Source organism: Triturus cristatus, chromosome 6, assembly GCF_964204655.1.
Source record: "Triturus cristatus chromosome 6, aTriCri1.1, whole genome shotgun sequence".
Taxonomy (NCBI): domain Eukaryota; kingdom Metazoa; phylum Chordata; class Amphibia; order Caudata; family Salamandridae; genus Triturus; species Triturus cristatus.
The window spans coordinates 478,915,835-478,937,767 of NC_140589.1; positions in this window are offsets into that span (position 1 = coordinate 478,915,835).

The window sequence follows — 21,933 nt, forward strand, 5'->3', positions numbered from 1 at the left end:
ATGTATGCTGATCCTAGGTCATGGAGGGCTTTGTAGGCATGTGTCAATATCTTAAAATGGTATCTTATTTGGACAGGAAGCCAGTGGAGGTTCTAAAGGTATGGGTGATGCGGGTCCATTTGGGCAGGTTGAGAATGAGTCTGGCTGCTGAGTTCTGTGTCATTTGTAGTCTCTTCATGAGTTCGACAGCGGTTACTGCATACCATGCATTGTCGTAGTCCAGCCAGCTGGTGACTAGGGCCTGAGTTTTCCTTGTACCAATGGGGAGCCATTTGAAGATTCTTTGGAGCATGTGGAGTGTCCGGAAGCAGGCGGAGGAGACCACATTCATCTGTCACTTAATGATGAACTTGCTTTCCAAGATGACGCCAAGGTTCCAGGCATGGTCTACCGATGTGGGTGTGGGCCAGAGTTTGGAGGGCCACCAGGTGTTATTCCAAGGGGAGTCTTTGTTCCCTAAGATCAGCATTTTGGTCTTGTCAGTGTTGAACTTTAGGCAGTTAGTCTTCATCCATTTGGCGATGTTCTTCATGCAGTTGTGGAAGTTGGCCTTCGTGGTGGTGGGGTCTGCTGAGAGCAAGAAGATGAGCTTAGCTTTGTTGGCATAGGATATAAAGTTGAGGTCGTGGGTTGTGACGATGTTGGCTAGAGGTGTCATGTAGGTGTTGAAGAGGGTGGGGCTAAGGGATGAACCTTGAGGGACTCTGCAAATGGTGTTCTTGGGTTCATAGGCACAGGGAGGTAGGCAGATTATCTGAGTTCATCCTGTAAGAAGCAATACAATTAATCTGAGGCTGTCTTCCTGGATCCTAATGTGGTACAGTCTCTTGATGAGTGTGTGGTGGGATACAGTGTCCAAAGCTGTGGCGAGGTCGAGGAGGATAAGGGACGCTAATTTTCCTCTGTCAAGGAGTGTGTGGGTTTCATCAGTGGCCGTGATCAGGGGCGTCTTGGTGCTATATTTGGCTCATAAACCAGATTGGGAGGTGTCAAGCAGGTTGTTTCTCTCAAGGTATTTGGTGAGCTGCTGATTGACAGCCTTCTTGAGGACTTTGGCAGGGAAAGGGAGCAGCGAGATGGGGCAGTAGTCCTGAAGTTTGCTGGGGTCAGTTTAGGGTTTCTTGAGGAGAGGTCTGAATTCTGCATGTTTCCAAGCATTGGGAAAGGTGTCTGTGGTGATGGAAGCATTGAGGATGATGGTGATTTGGCTGCTTATATCCTTGCCTCCGTGATTGAAGAGGCAGTGGAGGGAGTGGTCTGTAGAGGCGCCTGAGTGGATTGAATTCATGATGGATGTGGTGTTGTCTGTGGTTAGCTGTTCTCATGCGGTGAGCAGCTGATCAGGGGAGGCTTCCTTTGGAGTGAGGAGGATGTGGAGGTCAGTGGGTTGAGGCTTGAACGTCTTGTAGATGGTGGATATCATGCTGTGGAAGTGGTCCGCAAGGGTATTGCAGAGTGGGGGAGGGATCGTGTTCTCAGTGGGCATGGGGCAGGAAAATTCTCTGATGATGCTGAAGTGTTCCTTGGTATGGTTAGCACTTGCTTCGATGCGGTTTGCTATGGCATCTTTTTTTGCATCTTTGAGTCGCTGGTGGTATTTGTTGAGGGCTGACTTGAAGGTGACTTGGACTGTGGTGTCTCTATTGATATGTGTTAGAAATGGGGGTCTCTAGTTGGTAGAGGTAGGATCCTTTGTCCAAGTAGGGACCCTTCTTCCTACTCAGGGTAAGGGGGATACTATTCTAAAATAACCCCTGCTCAGCCCCTTAGTAGCTTGGCACGAGCAGAAAGGCTTATCTCAGAGGCAGTGTGTAAAGCATTTGTGCATGCATATAGTAACACAGTGAAAACAATACACATGGACACCACACAAGTTTAGAAAAATAAGCAAACTTTACCAAACCAACAAGACCAAAAACGAAAAAATCCAACATACCATACTCTTAAAAAACAGTTACTGTGCAAAATAACCTTTAAATTGCAGGAAAAACATGAAAATACAGTTCCTCCAACTCGGTAGCTATGTCCGTGGATACAGCGAAACTGAATACAACAGAGTCTAACAATTCCAGCCAACCGCGTCGATACGGGTTAGCTAAAGCGTCAACAGACTCGGAGACAGTACCTTTTGGCATTGAGGCTGACAGGATGGTACGAGCCAGTCCGGGGCAACCGTCATGGTTGCGATCTGAGGTGGAAACGTTGCAGTGTGTGGTGTCCTCCCAGCTCGGTGCAGCCAGTGGCTCGTTGGCAGAGTCGGTGAGACCAAGGCTTGCGTTGCAGGGTAAGACAGTGCTCGATGCGGCGCTGGCAGTTCACGATGTGGCGAATGAGCCCGTTGATGTTCGAGCCAAGCAGCGACGGAGTCGATGATGTCAGTGCAGCGTGTAGCAAAGCGGTGCAGAGTGTGATGCCCACAGGACTCTGTGCAAGCAACGGCTCGTTGACGGAGTCAGTGAGACCAGGGTGACATTCTGAAATGAGGTGGTGCTCTCTACGGTGCCTTCAGGACACGGAATCCTGCAACGGACTTGGTGACAGAGTCGGTTACCCTTTTGTTCTCCAGGCAACTGAAACCAGCTGTTCCAGAGACGGTGCCCAGAAGCTCAGTGAGGTCTTTGATGTTCCTCAGACCTCATGAACAGGAGGCAAGCTCCACTTCAAGCCCCAGGAGTTCTTCCTCAAGCAGGGGACCCAGCACATAGCAAAGTCCTTCTCCTTTCCTTGGCAGAAACAGCCAACCCCAGACAGCAGACAGCAAAGGGGCAGTAGTCCTCTAGCTTCTCCAGCTCTTCTCCTTGACAAATGTTCCTTTTGATTTCCAATGAACTAAAGGTCTGTGGTCTGGGCCCCAATATTTATACACCAAAATCCTTTGTTCTCTGGAGGCAGAAAATGTCTGTGCCTAGCCAAAACCAGTTCTGTCCTCACTGGTGCAGCTTCCTAGCAGGAAGTGGAGACAGCATTGTGGAAGGTAGACTAGGCCCATTCAAGTGAAAGGAAACCTGCTCTACTCTAAATGCAGGTCAGGTCTATTCGGCCCAGCCTTGACTCATCCAGACTCTCTGTAGCCACTGCTCGTCCCCAGCCCCTGTCAATCCAAAGCCAGACAGTCAATACACATCCTAGCAGAGGCACACTGGATGGCTAAGCAAGAAAATACCTAAAAGTGGTATTTTCAAACACAGAATGTAAAAATCCCCTTCACTAAAACATTCTGAGTTCAGGCATTCTAGACTTTGTTTATCTAGCTTGTTCCCAGGGGTAGTTATGTTTATAAGAAGTTATAAGCAAACTCCCCATCCTATCCTATGGGAACAGGTAGCCTTGCAATAGTGAAAAATGTAATTGGCAGAATTTCACTATCAGGACATGCCACACATACCTTGCATGTCCTAATGCACCCTGCCCACAGGGGTACCTTGGGACTACCTTAGGGGTGACTACCATGTACAAAAATTGAAGGGTAGGGCCTGGCAAGTGGGTGCACTTGCCAAGTAAACATGACAGTACTAGACTGCACACTTATACTGCAGTGGCAGCATTGAGTCACATTTACAGGCTGCTGATGTGGGTGGCACAATCAGTGCTGCAGGTCCACTTAGCAGCATTTGATGTACAGGCCCTGGGCACACACAGTGCACTGTACTGGGGGCTGATTAGAAAATCAAATATGCCTATCATGAACTCTCTAATCCATAACAATAATTTACAAACGGAGCACTTGTACTTTGGCACTGAACAGCAGTTGCAAAGTGCCCAAAGCATCAAGACCAGCAAAAATGAAGTCCAACACACAGCAAAATCACAGGAGGCAAAGGAAAGAATACAGGGGAAACCCACAACAATGGTGCCAGGTCTAACAATATGCCATCTTCTTTCCAGTTGGTTGCAGCTGTGTTTCATTGTCCTGAGTTCTGTGGTGTACCAGGAGGATTGTTTGGTGGCTCCGCAGGTCTTGGCTTGCTTCATGGAAGCGACCCTGTTGGAGGCATTGGTGATCCAGGTAGTGAGGTTCTGAACAGCTTGTTTTAGGGTGGTTGCTGGGTTGGGCTTGGTGATGTTTAGGGCATCCATCCATTGCATCAGTCTCACTTTGTTCCAGCCAGCTGCAGAAGTGTGTGTTCGGTGAACTGCTGGCAGCGCATGGTGGTCCTGCAATGGTGAAGTGGACAATAGAGTGGTCAGTCCTGGCATGGCTGTATTTGACTCTGTTGCTGGCCATGAATATAGGGTCCAATATGTATCCTGCTCTGTGTGGGGGATCTATGACCAGCTGGGTCTGGTTGATTTTTCCCATGTGTTCCAGGAGGTTGGCAGAGTGAGTGTCTGTGGGATCATCCAGGTGGAAGCTGAGGTCTTGAGGAAGATGTAGTGCTTGGACTTGATGGCTAGCGGGGCAATGTAGATGTGTTGGCGTCACAGAAGCCGGTGCGTGTTCCTGGGGTTCAGTAGGCAATGGTGCCCCTGATGGTCGTTCAGTTGTCTGTGTGGAGTTGGAAGGTGAGGTGTTGCATGGTCGATGTGGTGTCTTCATCGGTGGTGGTGCAGTGGCTTGTTTCTTTGTGGTTGATGGCGATACCACCTCCGTATTTGCTGGTGCAGTCTTGGTATGTCATCTTGCAGCTGTCGAGTGGTGGTGATGTTTGGGGCATAAGTGGTGTTTAGCCAGGTTTCTGTGATCAAAATTGTGACAGGGCGAGGGTGGAGATGCTGTACCAGACTTCTGTGGCATGTTTGCAAAGAGGTCGGGTGTTGAGCAGAAGGCATCAGACTGGTTCCTGGGCGATCGCATTCTGTGAAGGGGGAGTGGAACTGGTGTCCTTGAGGGTGGGAAGGTCCTGAGTTATCCTTAGTCTATTAGTCAATACAGTTTTAAAGCTGAAATTTAAATGTGCATGACAAATGCTTTTCAAGGGAAAAATATTGACTATATTCTTTGATGTTGTTCTCAAAGCCTCTATACAGCCCTTCAGTATCACAGATGCAAGTGATGTGTTCAATAATAGAAACACCAGTGAGAAGGTGTTTGACTGTTAATTAGCCTTCCTCTAACTTTCCGCTATGAAAATATTTTACTAATAAAGTCATGAGTAGATTTGTAATGATTACTTTTAATTATGCACTTATATCAAGTGACCATCTATAATGTATACACTTCTTCTAATGAGTCTTGCAGCTACCAAGAAATGAGGTTATACAACATTTGCAGAGATTTAATGTATAGCGCCATACTTTACAGACACACAATCGAATATGAGCTAAAAGGTTGACGTATGAGGCTTTATTTTACATAAAAAATCAATGTCTTTGGGACAACAAGACACATGTCAAGCACTGTAGCTAGAGCAGTGAATAAATGGCCTCAGCGGAATGAGAACAAGGGGGCCAATTCACAGAACTCATCTGAGATAAAAACCTAAACTTACTACTTTTGGTTTTCACAGAACGCATTTAGTGGTAGTAAAGTTAGGACTCCTAACTTCACTACTACTAAACTCAGTCAAAATCCTAACTTTACTACTTTTGGTATTCACAAAAGGCATTCGGTAGTAGTAAAGTTAGAAGTCCTAACTTTACTACTACTAAATGCCTTCTGTGAATACTAAAAGTAGTAAGTTTAGGATTTTATCTCAGATTACTTCTGTGAATCAGCCCCAAGGTCTATACTACATAACCACGATTACGTTAGTTGAAAGAAGCCAAGTCGGGAATGTAAAAGCATCTCCTGGAAGCATCTCAATAGGAAACCTAATATAAAAACCTATGAGGAGCATTATAATTTCCTCTCTTAGAAATGACGTAGCTTTTTTTACCCGAGTTTTATTTAGGGCGAACTTGACCCGGAGTTATCAGGCATCAGAGCCTTTACATAAGCACCAGTTGCCTTACAAATGGAAACATATATTTTTTGATAGGCACGGGGAGATTAAGTGGTTTGCCCAGAATATTAGGATGTTGAGTGTCGTGGCTGAGACTCGAACCCGGTTCCCCAGATTTGTGATCGACCACCACATCCTCTTCCATGTATACTGCTCAGGCTACTCAGACTCTCTGCTATATAAGTACTTAATTTTGTACAATATATTAACACAACTTTAAATAGGCACGTAACACGAAAAAGATATGGTCTGCATTGTAAACTGACGTGTGATCCTTCTCTCTCTGTGCACGCCCACAAAGTCTGCCGCAATTCAAAAACTCTCCAGAAGCTTTCCAAAATATATGTTGCATAATTCTGGAATGTTTTCCAGAGCAATACCACAGTTTTGCTTCCTCTCACTCTCTTTTATTTGCACATTCACAGGTGATTCCCTACTAAAGCTGCTTATTTAATCAATTCAGGTCAACAGCCGAAATCCATATCAAGAGTATGGTGTAATCTAGTTAGGAATACTATCACAAGGAAATCTGGGGCATATTTACAAGGCGGCGATAGTAAATTATCGCCGCTTTTGCGGCCGTTTTCGGCCGAAAAGCGGCGATAATTTTATCGCCTAATTAGCAAGGTCACGCTAACGCGTGAAACCTTGCATTAGCGCACTTATTCTTAACGCCCAGCTTTGCATCTCTAATGAGGTGCAAAGTGGGCATTCCTGACCTGACATGACAAGAGAAATGTCGCTTTCTATTATCAAGCCCCACGCTACGACGCATAGCGGCAGGAAAAGTAGCGATAACCCCTGTTATCGCTACTTTCCTTACGCCTGCTTAAGGACTGACTTAGCCATGATATCCTATGGAAGGTGGATATCATGGCTAAGTTTGTGAGTCCCTATCAACAAGCTAACGCCACATTTAGTGAGATTATTGCTGGGTTTCCAGCGATAATCTCACGTTAGGCAGTTAGCGCTAGGATTTTTATCGCTTCTAAGATAAGCGTTGCTAATAGCACGCTATCTCAGCGATAAAAATCCATGCTAGCCGGCGATAATTATCCTAGCGCTAAGTGTGCTTAGCGATAATTATCGCTGGTTGTTGCGGATATGCCCCTATATGTTTTCTATGTTTATGAAACAGCAACCAATAAGGAGATCAGTTTACTTAAAATAGCGGTGCAAGGCTCTGATTTCAAAACGTACAAAATGTTGCAAAAGGTAGATCAATGTCATTGTTAGATTAATAAAATGACTCGCCCAAATCAGTAAACTAAAAGCACCCCATACAAATGTTGTCAGCCCTCATACTCAACAAGCTTGAGAATAGTAAGTGGGTTTTCCCCAAGAAATGTTTGAGAAAATTGCAAATATGGTGTGTTTTACAAACATTTTTAATTATGGAGTCTTGTCCAATCATTGAATGGATGGATGGAGATTTTAGGCAATGGCCCATGAATGAAGGAACTGTTGGATGGGTGAGGAGTGGGTGGATAAATTAATTCAAGGATGGATGACGTTGAATATATACTTTTGGCAAATGGTCTCAATGCACCATCACCCTCCCTAATCACCGCCACCACCAATTCTGCAAAACATCCATAGCTCAGATTCATTTAGCAGTCTACTGATTTATTGCCTAAAAGAATTCAACTCAAAGCTTTAAGCATTGAATTAAGATGGGAGAGAGAAAAAGATAAGCATGTAGAAACCGAATCGCACAAGGTGAACCAGGTAACCTTTGCATAAATCTCGACTTCTACTTGACCAAATAGTGTGATCAAAGGCAGTTCATTTTTTTCTCAATTCCTTCCTTTCTCTCCGAGTCAAGCAACAGCAGATCCCTCCCCTCTGTCTCCCTAAAGCTTGAAGATCAATGCTACTCCTGACAGCGCTGCAGGAGACAGGAACCAACCAAATGCAAAAACAAATGAGTTTGAAGTGAATATGGTCCGACAGGCACTTAACACCATTCGATTTGTATTGTTTGTTTGTGAAAGGTGGCTGCAGTGCAGACAGGAAACACAGCCAATCCACCACCCAAAACTAAAAATGGTCCTCACCAGCAGTAAAGCAGTTTCCTACCCTGCCTGCCCAGTGGCGAAACACCCAGTGCCCAGTAGGGCTAGTCTGAGTTTGGTCCAAATTGAACTTGAAAGTATAACCATTTTTCTGGATTTGCTTAGTAATAATTAACAATTGTACTTCTGGGTTGGCAATATAAATTAATAAATTAATAAAGGATGTTGTCTCTACATTAAATTGGATGTTTTTGTTGTTGCTGGGATATATGTTTTATAAATATTTGTCCAGCCTTCATAGCCAATATCAGCTTGATGGCAGTGATCCATGGTGCTGCCAAACAGGTTTGGCCTACACCCAATCCAAAGTCACTGGCTTTTATTTCCTGGCAAAGAATTACCTCCTCGGCCATTTCCTTGACCTCTTCGTCATGATGGAGCTGGAAACTGAAGGGGTATTTAGGGATTCCAGCCTATCCACTTTGCTTATAGCCTTGATAACCCAACGGTCTCATACTGCAAATTTACAAATACTTGAAGGCGGCTTCTCATAGGTTAAAATATCTGAAACAGCCGGGAACAGTTCAGAGCTTTAGTTGTTTGAGCTGAAAGTTCTTTACCAACACTCTTCCTTTAAGACATTTGTTTGTAATTGATATGATATTTCCTGTGCCTTTCGCATTGAGAAAAGTAGACATTCTTTCTGAAGAAAAAAATAAATATCAGATACCTCTCAGGTGGCACTGTAGAAGACGGTGTCTTTGGCATTGAAAGAAATTGAAGTGAATGCTTCCTAATCTTACAAGTCCTATGCAACACAACACCCATAGTGTGACCAAAACGTGTGGAACCTTGGAAAAGAGGTTTCAAAATGTCAGCATACTGAACTCCTTAAATCCTACAATCCCATCACCATGAGACAATCTGTCACTGGGCTACCACTGCTGATCTTGCTGCCATAGCTGATAAGCAAATTAACAGTTACGTCAGATAGGAAATAAGTTTCTATTTCTAGCTTATTTAGCAGCACAGTGGCTCACTGCCATTAAAACGAGGCTGACTATGAAGACAGGTCAAGTATTAATATAAAAATAGATCCTAATTACATCAAAACTTCCAATTGAGTGAAATAGGCAGTCACAAACAACCTCAGTTACTAGGACCCATGCATTATATTTATTTTCTGTGGTGAGTACCTTCCAGGAAGGTGTATGTGGAGCAAACGGTCTCATATTAGTGAGCACGGATAGGGGAGGGGAGCTGTCAAACAGAAGTTGACTACTTGACTGAGACAACTCTGCTCAAAGTTATTGAAAACACAACCCATGTTTCGCATTGGAAAATGCTGTTTTCAAATTACTTTTTGGTTTGTGAGAGTTTGATGCTGTTAACCACAGTGTACATTCAAAAGGCTAAAATCAATATTCGTAATTGGATAGTGACAAGACTTTTTATCTGTGGAAATCCAAATCCCTGAATTACCTGCTGTGGGGGCAAGCGGAGAGAGGTCACACGCTTATCCTTGCACTCTAAAGCACTCGAGGTGTTCCGCAGCACCGGATAGTGACAGGACTGTAAATCCCAGCATTAACTGCTGTGGGGGCAAGCAGGGAGATGTTATGCCCCTTAACGTTTTGCTAATCAAGTCTCTTCTACCAATGTAATTTTCCCAGTCAAGCTCATTTTTAGGTCGAGCATTCAAGACCTCTTGTATATACTTAAGTATTGGTATATATACTTCAGTATATACTTATATGTGTATATACTTTGTGGGCTCTGGAGATCAGCCCTAGGACTTGTCTGCTTCCGCTTAGGGACTTTTTTCTGTTCAACTGCATTTATTTAACTGTCTTGATAGAAAATGACCAGCAGAGGTCAGTAAAATACCAGAATCAATTTAGCGCTCTCTAGATTCCAGTCCATAGAAATTGTCTTCCGCAAGCACCCGTAGACAATAATATATTTTTAAAATCTTGTATTTTCAGTGATATGACCTCCGAAGGCCCTGCTTTTATATTAAAAACAGAGCTTTAGCCTATGCCATTTCCAGCTGAAAGGCAATATTTCTCTCCATGTGTTCCCATATCTGGCATGTCACATAGTTTGGTGCTTACTTTCCCTCCATGTTAAAGGACAGTAGATGTTTCAGCACCCAGGCTAATGTGCTCCATAACTAAATACATATAAGGTTCCAAAGGCAAGACCTATTGCATTGCAAATGCTTGTTTCTTTTCTTGTTCAAAATTGGTTTTGATTTTTGGGGATTTTTCTTCTGGTTCTGTGAAATGAGCAAACACAAGTCATGTATGGAGCAATGAGCACAAAAATGTCAGTTCAAACATATCTTACCTGGTCTCTGGCATTGGGGGTCATTATTTCAGTAGAAGAAGAACTGGGATTATGCCCTTGTCTAGTATCACAGCACAGTCTTATTGCAGATCATAGTTCGATACCAGATGAGGTTGTGTTAGGCCCAGCTCCAGGAATTTTTATTTGGGTGGGTCAGGGTTGCATTCAGGTGGGCCACAGCAGGCCCAATTTGTCACTTCTGGGCAAGCCCTAGATTGTATCATGTAAACTTGCAAACAGTCACTACGGTAACAATTATAAATTCTGTGTATATACAGAGCATGTGGAGAGTCATTTGAAAGTAAGAGCAATGTCTGTACCTGAGTGCAAACCATCAAATTCCAGCAGGCCAGGCTTCAACACAATTACTTGAATACCAAGCATATTGTAATAGCGTTCAAGATTAAGGTGATGCCTATTACCGCTCTAAAGCCTTGACTTCATTGCATTAGAAATGCTGGCTCTTTACTCTTTGCAATTTATCCAAAACGTATTTCTCTGCACAATATGAACTTTATCATTTTTATTTTCTTGTCATTCTTTTGTGATGTATTCCATAGATAAACATAGATGTATCTGTTTCTATACCCATTGCCGCACAATAATAGAGATTTGATGCTATGCATCATATTCAGTGTCATGTTGGTCTCCTTCATTAGTCAGATTGTTTAGAACTCTCAAAGGTTCGATGTCTTCTCCGGTCAGGTTGGACAAAGGTTTTCGATTTGGAAGTAGGCTTCATGGCAAAAAACTTCTTTAATTTTAGTTTCCTGCAGAATTTTTAGAGGTCCACTCTACCTGAAGCTGGATCCAACCCTGATTCAGGGCAGAATCAATCAATCAACCAATCATGGTATTTATAAAGAGCACTACATACCCGTGAGGGTCTCAAGGTGCCTGGGGGAGGACGCTGCTACTGTTCAAAGAGCCAGGTCTTGAGAAGTCTCCTGAAGGTAAGGAGGTCTTCAGTCTGCTGCAGGTGGATGGGAAGGGTGTTCCATGTCTTGGCGGCGAGGTGGGAGAATGATCTACTGCCAGCGGTCACTCTTCGGATGCGGGGGATGGTGGCGAGGGTGTGGTCTGTGGAGCGGATCTGGCGGGTGTGGGTGAAGAAGCTGTTGAGGTATGCTGGTCCGGTGTTGTGGAGTGCCTTGTGTGCGTGGGTGAGGAGCTTGAAGGCTATCCTCTTGTTGATGCGGAGCCAGTGCAGGTGTCTCAGGTGGGGTGTGATGTGGCTGCGGTGGGCGATGTCGAGGATCAGGAGGGCGGAGGCGTTCTGGATGCGTTGGAGCCGTTTCAGGAGTTTGTCCAGGGCTCCTGCGTAGAGTGCGTTGCCGTAGTCCAGTCTACTGCTGACGAGGGCCTGGGTGACCATCCTTCTCGTTTCGGTGGGGATACACTTGAAGATCCTGTGAAGCATGTGGAGAGTGTTGAAGCAGGAGGAGGAGACGGCGTTGACCTGTATCGTCATGGAGAGGGTGGAGTCGAGGATGACCCCTAGGCTGCGTGCGTGGTCGGTGAGTGTGGGGGTTGCTCCAAGTGCAGTCAGCCACCAGGAGTCGTCCCAGGCCGAGGGGGTGGGTCAGAGGATGAGGACCTCCATCTTGTCTGAGTTCAGCTTCAGTCGGCTGTTTCTCATCCAGTCGGCGATGGCCTGCATTCCTTCGTGGAGGTTGGTTTTGGTGGTGTGGGGGTCTTTGGTGAGGGAGAGGATCAGCTGGGTGTCGTCGGCATAGGAGATGATGTTGAGGTCGTGTCGTCGTGCTACGTGGGCGAGCGGTGCCATGTAGACGTAGAACAGCTTTGGGCTGAGGGATGAGCCTTGGGGGACGCCGCAGATGATTTCGGTGGCTTCGGAATGGAAGGGGGAGGCGGACGCTCTGAGTTCTGCCAGGGAAGAGGAAGGAGGTGGTCCAGTCCAAGGCCTTCTCTTGGATTCCGGCATCGTGGAGGCATGTTCTTAGTGTGTGGTGGCAGACCGTGTCGAAGGACGGCTGACAGGTCCAAGAGGATGAGGGCTGCGGTTTCTCCGTTGTCAAGCAGGGTTCTGATGTCATCGGTGGCGGCGATCAGGGCAGTTTCGGTGCTGTGGTTGCTGCGGAACCCGGACTGGGATGGGTCCAGGATGTTGTTTTCTTCAAGGAAGCTGGTCAGTTGTTTGTTGGCGGCCTTTTTGATGACCTTCGCTGGGAATGGGAGCAGGGATATGGGTCGGAAGTTCTTAAGGTCCTTGGGGTCCGCCTTGGGTTTCTTGAGTAAGGCGTTGATCTCTGCGTGCTTCCAGCTCTTCCGGAAAGTCGCTGTCTCGAAGGAGATGTTGATGGTTTTCCGGAGGTGGGGTGCGATGGTGCTGCTGGCTTTGTTGAAGATGTGGTGTGGGCAGGGGTCTTCCGGGGATCCGGAGTGGGCGGTGTTCATGAACTTGATGGTGTTGTCATTGTTGATGTTGTTCCAGGTCAGCAGGTGGTTGGTGCGGGTGGTGGTCATGGGGGCGGGGGTCTTGGCGGTTGCTGGGGTGGTGATGGCGTTGAAGCTGTCATGTATGTCTGCGATCTTGCGATGAAAGAAGGTGGCCAGCGAGTCGCACAGGTCTTGAGACGGTGGGATGTCGTTGGTGTTGGAGCTGGGGTTGGAGAGTTACTTCACGATGCTGAAGAGCTCTTTGCTGTTGTGTGCGTTGTTGTCTTAACGGTCTTTGAAGGAGGTCCTTTTGGCGGATCTGATGAGGTGGTGGTGCCTGCGGGTGGCGTTCTTGTGAGCTGTGTAGCTTTCCAGTGTTTGTTCACGGGTCCAGTTTTTTTTTAGTTTTTGCCAGGTTTGCTTGGAGGCCTGGAGGTCTTTGGTGAACCAGCTGGCTTTCTTGCTGGTGCGGGTGTTGGGGGGTTTCTTGAGCGGGGCGAGGGTGTTGGCGCAGTCGTCGATCCACTGTCTGAGGCTACACGCTGTGGTGTTGGGGTCGGTCGGGTCTGCGGGTGGGCTCTGGGTGAGGGCGGTGGTAAGCTGGTCCTCAGTGACCTTGCTCCAGTTGCGGCGAGGCATCTGTTGAGTGTGGTGGTGTGTGGTGGGTTTCTGGAAGGTGAAATAGATGCAGCGGTGGTCAGTCCAGTGGAGTTCGGTGGTGTGGTTGATGGAGACATGGGTGCTTGCTGAGAAGATGGGGTCAAGCGTGTGGCCGGCGGAGTGGGTGGCTGTTGTGACGAGTTGTCTGAGTCCGAGGTTGGCGAGATTGTCGATCAAGTTGGAAGAGTTCTCGAGGAGGAAGTTCAGGTCCCCGAGGAGGATGTAGTCCGTGGAGGCGAGGGCGTGTGTGCTGATGAAGTCGGCAATGGTGTCGCTGAACTGCGGTCGGGGTCTGGGTGGTCTGTAGACGAGGGTGCCTCTGAGGGTGGTGTTGGGGTCGGTGTGGATCTGGAAGTGCAGGTGTTCGGCTGTGCTGAGGGTGTCGGCGGTGTTGGTTGATACTTTGAGAGTGTTCCTGTGGACGATGGCGATTCCTCCTGCTACTCTGTTGGTGCGGTCCTTGCGGGTGATCTTATAGACTTCTGGGATGGCTATGGCGATGTAGGGTGCCGAGGAGGGGTTCAGCCAGGTCTCAGTCAGGAAGGCGACGTCTGGGGCGTTGGTGTCGAGTAGGTCCCAGAGTTCGACGGCGAGTTTGCGGGTGGAGCAGGTGTTGAGCAGGATGCATCTGAGGAAGTTGGGTTCTTCGGTGGGTGGGTTGGAGGGTTGTGCTAAATATTTCGTTACCGCTACTATTTTTTATGCCGTAAAGTCTATCAAGAATAACTCAGTAAATATAAGAGGCAGAATCCGTGGTATTAGAGGGTTTAAAATGCTTTATTCCTATAAAAAGGAAGACAATTCGAATTGTGGGCCTTCTATTCCATCACCACGGAAGTTCAGGAAGGAAGGGAGCATATATTATTGACAGGTAGGCAGTTTTATAGAAAATACATTACAGTGAAACAGATGCAAGAGGCGTAACAGCTGATAAAAGGTGCATACGTAGCTAATAGAGGGCGTAATTCAAGAAACGTCATTAAACATGATGTCACAAGTGGGTGGATCCATAAAAGAGTCCTGCAATGTCAGCAGAAATGTTTGGCAAAGATGCGCACGCAGCCGCATGACGTGTGATTGACGTGCAACTAGAGGGTGAAGGAGACTTGACATTTAGCTCTACATGTGGAGACAGAAGTCTGGGGTTAAGTCAACCTAATCCCAAATCACATCTAATATCCTATGTTTAAAGAACTGTGTTATCCAAAAGGAGAGGTCTCTAGGATAGAATCTTATTCTATACTGACTATACTGACTGTTAGTGCGTGTACAAGCGTCTAAGTGTCTACACTAGATGCGAGGGGGTAGGAATATTCCATGGTAACGGGGCTATGAATTACTTGCATGAGGACAGCGAGGCCTGGCCCCTTTGCACGGTAGCTGGAGGAATGTTTACCTAAACTACTAGACAGGAATGCATCGGATGAGGAGCGAAGGAGATAATCTCGAAGGTGAAATACAGTTTTTGGCAGGCGACAGGCTGGATCAGGCACCGTGAGCCGCGCAAGGAGTAAGACAAAGTTCATGGTCACAGATGTAGGCTCAGACTGGAGCTTTCAGAGGCAGAAGGCAGGAAAAGGCTTGATGACAGAATTCGGGCCTACTCGCCTGAATCCGTGAAATGTGGAAAGTGAACCACATAAAGTCGGTGGCCTTTCATACTTAGGAATGGAATATCTGACCCATTCATGGCGGATCTGAAAGAGGACATGTTGACGGTGGACGCACATATATTTGCGTCTTCAGAACTGGAGCAGGAGGGAACATACATGTACTTATAGCATGTACATGGAGCCGTTGGGGTCTACGATAGGGGACATAACTGATCACAAAATTCATATTTCCTCATTCCCTCCTTGTCCCCTTCGGACCCTCAGGAGATATCGATCTTCATTAATCCATCGATCTGTTCATATAGCATCATTTGTTCTTCTTTCTTCTTCCGGGATCTTGAATGAAAACGTGGATGTGGGATACATGATGTGGCACACAGACCACAAATCGCTGGCCCACATTGTAGACATAAGCAGCAACTGAATAGTATGAGAAAGCCAATACCTAGGAAGGATAGGATTCTCCATCCCCAGGCTGACAACACGCCCCAGAACCAACCGGACCAAGTCCAGGTGCCTGGACTCTGGTGTATCTGGCTTACAATCTTATGAAGGCGAGTTATGGCCTTGTATACTGACGGCGAATTTTCTGGTATGAAAATGCAACAACTTGATCCGATGACCCTACAAGCTCCGCCCCTATCGGCCAGGATGACGTCAAGGACAAGACGATTTTGAAGCACAACAATCCGCATAGCAGACTGCTCTTCTGTTAAATTGCCTAAGGCGGAAATAGTCTCATTCACTACTGCTTCAAGGGTTCTGGTTAATCTACGTATCAGTTTACTATTAGTGACTGTACCTATATAGGGAAAGAAACCTTTATTGAAATCTGTGTATTTTTCCCATGCTGTTTCAGTGTAATCGACAATTGGGAGATCTCTCTGCTGTCTATTGTGTACTAAATGGGTATTTCTATGATAATCAGGAGGAGCTAGGAAAACAGGTGGCAGAAGGAATGCTATGTAACAGGTACCATCCCAATCTAAAGGTAGACATATATATGCGGTCTGGCCACATATGAAGTAGGAATGATGGGAAGCTCTAAATGTAGACTTGCCTTGATCACTGAATTTTATTACAGTGGTGCATTTACTATGACCCATGTGTATGGAACCATTCTTTCTTATACATAATTCCCCTTTTACTGGGAATACTGACATGGCGGGCAAGATTGGTGTAGCTTCAGATTCAACGTTCAGGATCATGAGGTTAAGTGTGAAATTACCTAATCCATATACTTCATTTTCTAGATCAGTTCCTGTTCTTTTGGGGAGTCCCTCCTTGTTAGGGTAGCAGACTTTAAGTAAAACTAGGTTCAGATTTCCCCAAACCCAGTTGTCTTGATAAACTGCGGAATTTGAATCTAGGGTATTAATCAAACTAAACCATGCTCCACAGGAGCCATTGTGTGTGAACGGATAAGGAAAGAGGGGCAAAACTCCCTTATAGCTTTGATAGGGAGGGAGTCGGCCACATATCCAACAATTTGTGGCATTGCTGGTTTGATGGGAATGGTGTAGCATACTAATAAATGTGTTGTTGCGCAGCGCAAATCTATAGGACAACTCATGCGGAGGAAATTTACTAAAAGAATGTTCTGCAGTTATATTATAAGCACGCTTAGGAATAGGGTAATACATGTGCAATAGGATGCTGACAATGATGATCAGAAGACTTAGAAAAAACAAAATTAATAATGTTACTGTGCAGTGACTACGAAGTGATTTACAATACGCATGCTTTTTGAGCTGCATCTGATGATTTCTTTCTCTATTCCGGTCTAGAGGATACATGTCAGGGACAAATTCAACCGATTCACCTTGGAGAGGACTTAAACAATCAAATTGTCTGACTTACTAGACCTCAATTTTAGTTTATAAATTTCTGAGTTCGATTGCTCAACCAAGGGGAGCTTTGAGTCTGTCTGTGAGGGAATACAGGGTTGAGTATCTACATTGGATGGTAGTCCATAAAATTTCTTGATATGACTCGAGTGCAACCACCCTTTCCTTCCCTCGATTTTCACGGCTGTCCTTGTGGTGAGTAGAACCAACTTCGGTGACTTCCACCTAGGATCCAGTTGGGTCTTCCGGTCAAAGTTCCTGACCAGCACCAGGTCACCAGGAACCACGTCATGGGGCTTCACCTCAGTATTATCGGGAAAAGCTGCGGATACCTGTGAACGACAAGATTGTAGTGCAGACATCAAGGAAGCCAGGTAATCTGTCAGCATATTACAGTCAACGTCAGTGATTTTGCGAGGTATAGGCGTCCCCCACATATTTGGTGGTCTACCGAAGATCACCTCATACGGGGATAGCCCTGTTCGAGAATGTGCTACCATTCTCATGTAAAAGAGCGCAACTGGTAAGGCTACTATCCAATCGACTCCTTTTTCTCTACATATTTTGGACAATCTAATTTTCAAAGTTTGATTATGGCGTTCTACGAGACCTGCTGCCTCGGGATGTCGGACACAGTGAAACTTCCATTGATAGCCTAATAGAAGGGAAACGTGTTTCATTAGTTCGGATGAGAACGGCTGGCCGTTATCTGAGTAGACAACACGTGGTAAACCGTACCGTGGGAAGAATTCTCGAACTAACTGTTTGGCAGTAGTCGGGGCAGTGTAATCTGAAACCGGGTATGCTTCTGTCCAACGGGAAAGAGCACAGACAACTACGAGAACATATTTGAATCCTCGACATCGTTCCATCTGGATATAATCCATCTGGAGGACTTCAAAAGCATGATCGGGAGTTTGAAATCCACCCTGTTCTACGGGGATGCTTTTACCTGGATTAAACTGACAACATATCATACAGGTACGAACTTTTTGTTTAGCTGCTGCTCGCAAGTGTTTGTTGAACCAAATGTGTTGAATACTGTCTAGCATAGCTTTTTCTCCTAGGTGCGCTGGACTATGTATTGTGTTAATGATGACTTGGACCATTGAGTCGGGAAGAAACCATATAGATTTTTCCTTCATCATCCATCCCTGATCTGTTTGGATCCCTCCTAATTCAGTCCATTTCTTTATTTCTTCTGGTGTAGCATGTGTCTGTATGTCAATTACATCAAGGGCGGGATCCTTAACTGTCATGCAATGTGTTGGTGTCGGAACTATTGTCTTTGTCATGTCAGTTGTGTGAGTCTGATTCTGAGCAGTCTGTTTAGCTGTTCTGTCAGCTAGGTTATTACCCTGAGAAATAATATCGGTAACTTTTGTATGGGCTTTGCATTTCATAATCGATATTGCAGTAGGTAGATGAATCGCGTCTAATAGGGCTTGAATGAGGGGTCCGTGTTGGATGTGGGCACCGTGAGAAGTTAAATAACCTCTCTCTCGCCACAGTACGCCGAAGTCATGGACGACTCCGAATGCATAACGTGAATCTGTGTATATATTGACTTTCTTATTTTTGGCTTGAATACAGGCTTGTGTCAGAGCGATGAGCTCTGCTGCTTGAGCTGACAAAGTGTTAATACAATTTGTTTCAATGACTTCAGTGTCTGTTGTGACTGCGTAAGCGGCCACTAGCTCTCCTGTACTTGCTCTCATACATGACCCATCTACATATAATGTCAAGTCTGGATCTGACAAAGGGATATCTGTCAAGTCTTGTCTGGGTTTCGTCGTGATAGTAATAACTTCAACACAATCATGTGCCAATGGATCTGTTCCGCCCACTGGTAACAGTGTGGCAGGATTTAACGTATTACAACGTCTGATTTCTATATGTGGCTGAAACAATGTTAATTCGTAACCAGTGAGTCTCGCTATAGTCAAGTGTTGTGTTTGTGTGCGGTTCAAAAGAACCTCTACTGCGTGTGGTACTTGTACTGTCAATTGATGTCCTAACACTATGGCATCGCTTTGTCTGATTGCTAAAGCTGTTGCTGCCACCGATTTCAGGCACGCTGGAAGAGCCTGAGCTACTGGATCTAATGTACTAGAAAAATAAGCACATGGTTTATGTGATCCTGCTTGTTCCTGAGTGAGTACTGACAAAGCAGTACCTTCGCGTTCTGTAACAAAGAGTGTAAACTGTTTATTGTAACATGGTGTTGCTAGGACAGGTGCTTGGCATAAAGCTTTCTTTAAACTTTCAAAGGCGTGTGTATGTTCTTGAGTCCAAGGGAGGACAGTCGATGTGGCTGCCTCCTGTGTTGTCAACTGGATGAGTGGTTTTGCTAGAAATGCATATTGAGGGATCCACTGCCTACAGTATGAAGTGAGGCCTATAAAAGCCCGTACCTCCTTTTGTGTCTTGGGTGGTGGCATGTTAGCGATTAACTGGATGCGGTCGGATGTAAGCTGCCTTCCCTCCTTGGACAGCGAGTGCCCAAGGTAAACAACTCGCTGGACACAGAATTGCAGCTTAGAAGGGGACACCTTGTGCCCCTTGTCAGCCAGAAATTTCAAAACCATTAGTGACGCTTTTTCACATTCAGGTTTGCTTCGAGCGGTGATCAGTAGATCATCGACATATTGAAGCAAGGCAGTGTTAACTGGCATGTGGATACTGTCAAGTTCTCGTTTCAGTGCTTGGCTATAGATGCTGGGGCTTTCTGTAAATCCTTGAGGTGCGCGTGTGAATTTAAAACTTCGTCCATTTAAACTAAATCCGAATAAATATTGACTTTCCGGATCGATTGGGACACTAAAGAAAGCATTCTTGAGATCAATTACAGTGAAGAACGTTGCTTGTGAGTCAATAGTTGTTAGCAATGAAGACATATCGGGGACCACGGGGTATTGTGGCACAATACATTTATTTAATTCGCGCAGATCAATAACTAATCGATATACTGGTGGAGCTTTTGGATCCGTTCTTTTAAGAATCGGAATTATCGGAGAATTACATACATTGGAGTCAGTTTCGACAACCACTCCTTGTGCAATGAGCTCGTCAATGATTTGCAGTAAAGCCACAACAGCATCGGGTGGTAACTTGTATTGTCGCATTCGTGGTAGTACTATTCCTGTTTTCAGTGTAACTCGATATGGTGTAATGTTCATGCAACCAACATCAGTGGGGCCTTGTGCCCATAAATGTGTAGGTAAATTCTGCAGTTGGTGATCCATGTCTCTGGACACGTAGTGACCTTTAAAGTCACGTAGAAATAGTCGTACTCCTTCCGGAGAACAACATATTATAGCTCCTAGAGCTTTCAATGTTTTTATGCCTAACAAGTTTTCTGGACATGATTTAGTAAGCAATAAATCTGTAGTACGCGTCAATGGACCGACTGTAAGTGGAAGAGGTTGTGTTACGTCATTAATTATAGGTTTTCCTGAGAATCCAAGGGAAATATTCTGTGAGCCTGAGAGGGGTGCCCCTGGAACTTCACTGCGTCTTATAGTTGTTCTGCTTGCCCCTGTATCAAGTAAAAACTTTCTGTCTTCCCCTAATAGTTTACTATGTACATAAGGTCCCTCTTGGTCTACAGGAACCTCAATAAGGGGTAAGCCAACTTCCCTCTCTAGGCTATCTCATGAGTATCGCTGATAATCGGGATAATCTGCTTGTGCATACTGATACATCTGTTGTGTTGTTGCTTGTGTTGCAGCAATAGGCTGCGCTTGTGGTGATGCTATTGTCTGTTGTGGAGCTCCTTGTTGCGGAGCTAATTGTTGCGGAGCTAACCTAGGTTGTGCATGCTGAGGAATTTGTTGTTGATTCTGATCCTGTCTAGGTGGACGTGGTCTCTCCTGAGTTCTACCTGTAGCAATATTATGTTTCAGGACTGGACAATCGTGTATATAATGACCCTGTTGTTTACAATAGTTACATGTCCCTTTCGTAGGACCTGCGGAATTACCCTTTTGATGACCATCGGCTGGGACTGACTGTGCAACAAGCATTTTCATTTTTGTATCTTTCATACGTCTTTGTTCGTGTTCTTGTTCTTTTCTAATTCTATTGTGATGATATTGTAACATCTGTAACATCTGTGATGGGGTATTACCTTGCCAGGTACTTTCGAATTTCAATATTCTATTCTTAACTTGTAGCAGAGAATTTTCAACTAATTTTGTCACAAACAGATGTGGATATGACTCACTACTTGCTTTTATGCCACTATTTATACCAAAACATTTTTCAAATCGGGAATAGAAATCACTAGTGTCTTCGTCTGGCTTTTGTTTACAGGCTGAGATTGCACCCCAGTCTTCCTTTTTCGTAGTTAATAAACGTGGCAGTACCTGTACTAATAGCCCTGCTAGTGCTGTAGTCTTTTCCCCAAGTCCTGCTCCTGCAGCTCGGGCTCTTTCTTCGTTTTCTAATGCTGTCCAATCTATCTTTTGGTCTCCCACCTCCCATTCCTTTTCTTTGAGTTTCTCATAAACACCGGTGGGTAATAGGACTTTTAATATTTTCATAATGTCGGGATAGGTATACTCTCCCATGAGTAACATGTCCTTTATTTCACGGTGGAAACCTGCTGAGTCCTTGTCATGGCTGGGTACTACTTTCTTCATTTCCAATAATTCTAGTTTAGTTATAGGCGTGTACACAAACACGCGTGTAAAATTATCACCGGCACCTCTAATTGGGTGCACTTCGCGTAACGGGTTCTGTCTATCTATGTCATACATTTTTCTTCCCATTATGGGAACTGGAACGTGTTCCGGGCATACGAAATTTAAATATTGGTTTCGGGATTCTAGTATTTCTTTAATCAAATCAGTACCTGACCCTCTCCATATGTTCGTGAGTAGTTCTGTCAATATGTCAGGTAAGGGTCCTGGATCGGAGTGTTGGCTTTTATATAATATAATATAAGGAGGTGTTGAATCATGTATATACTAGCTAAACGCTGTTCATATGGGTCTAGATTCAGAAACGTGTGTGCAAGTACATCATCATTGTATTCGCCGGGACTGTCAGCCCATTGTACTGCTGACCTGGCTAATTCTTGTTCGTCCATGGAATCGAGCATGTGGTACCCCCTTCGATCTCGGAGTAATTTATCAGCGGCTTGGAATAAGTGTTCGGGGGATTT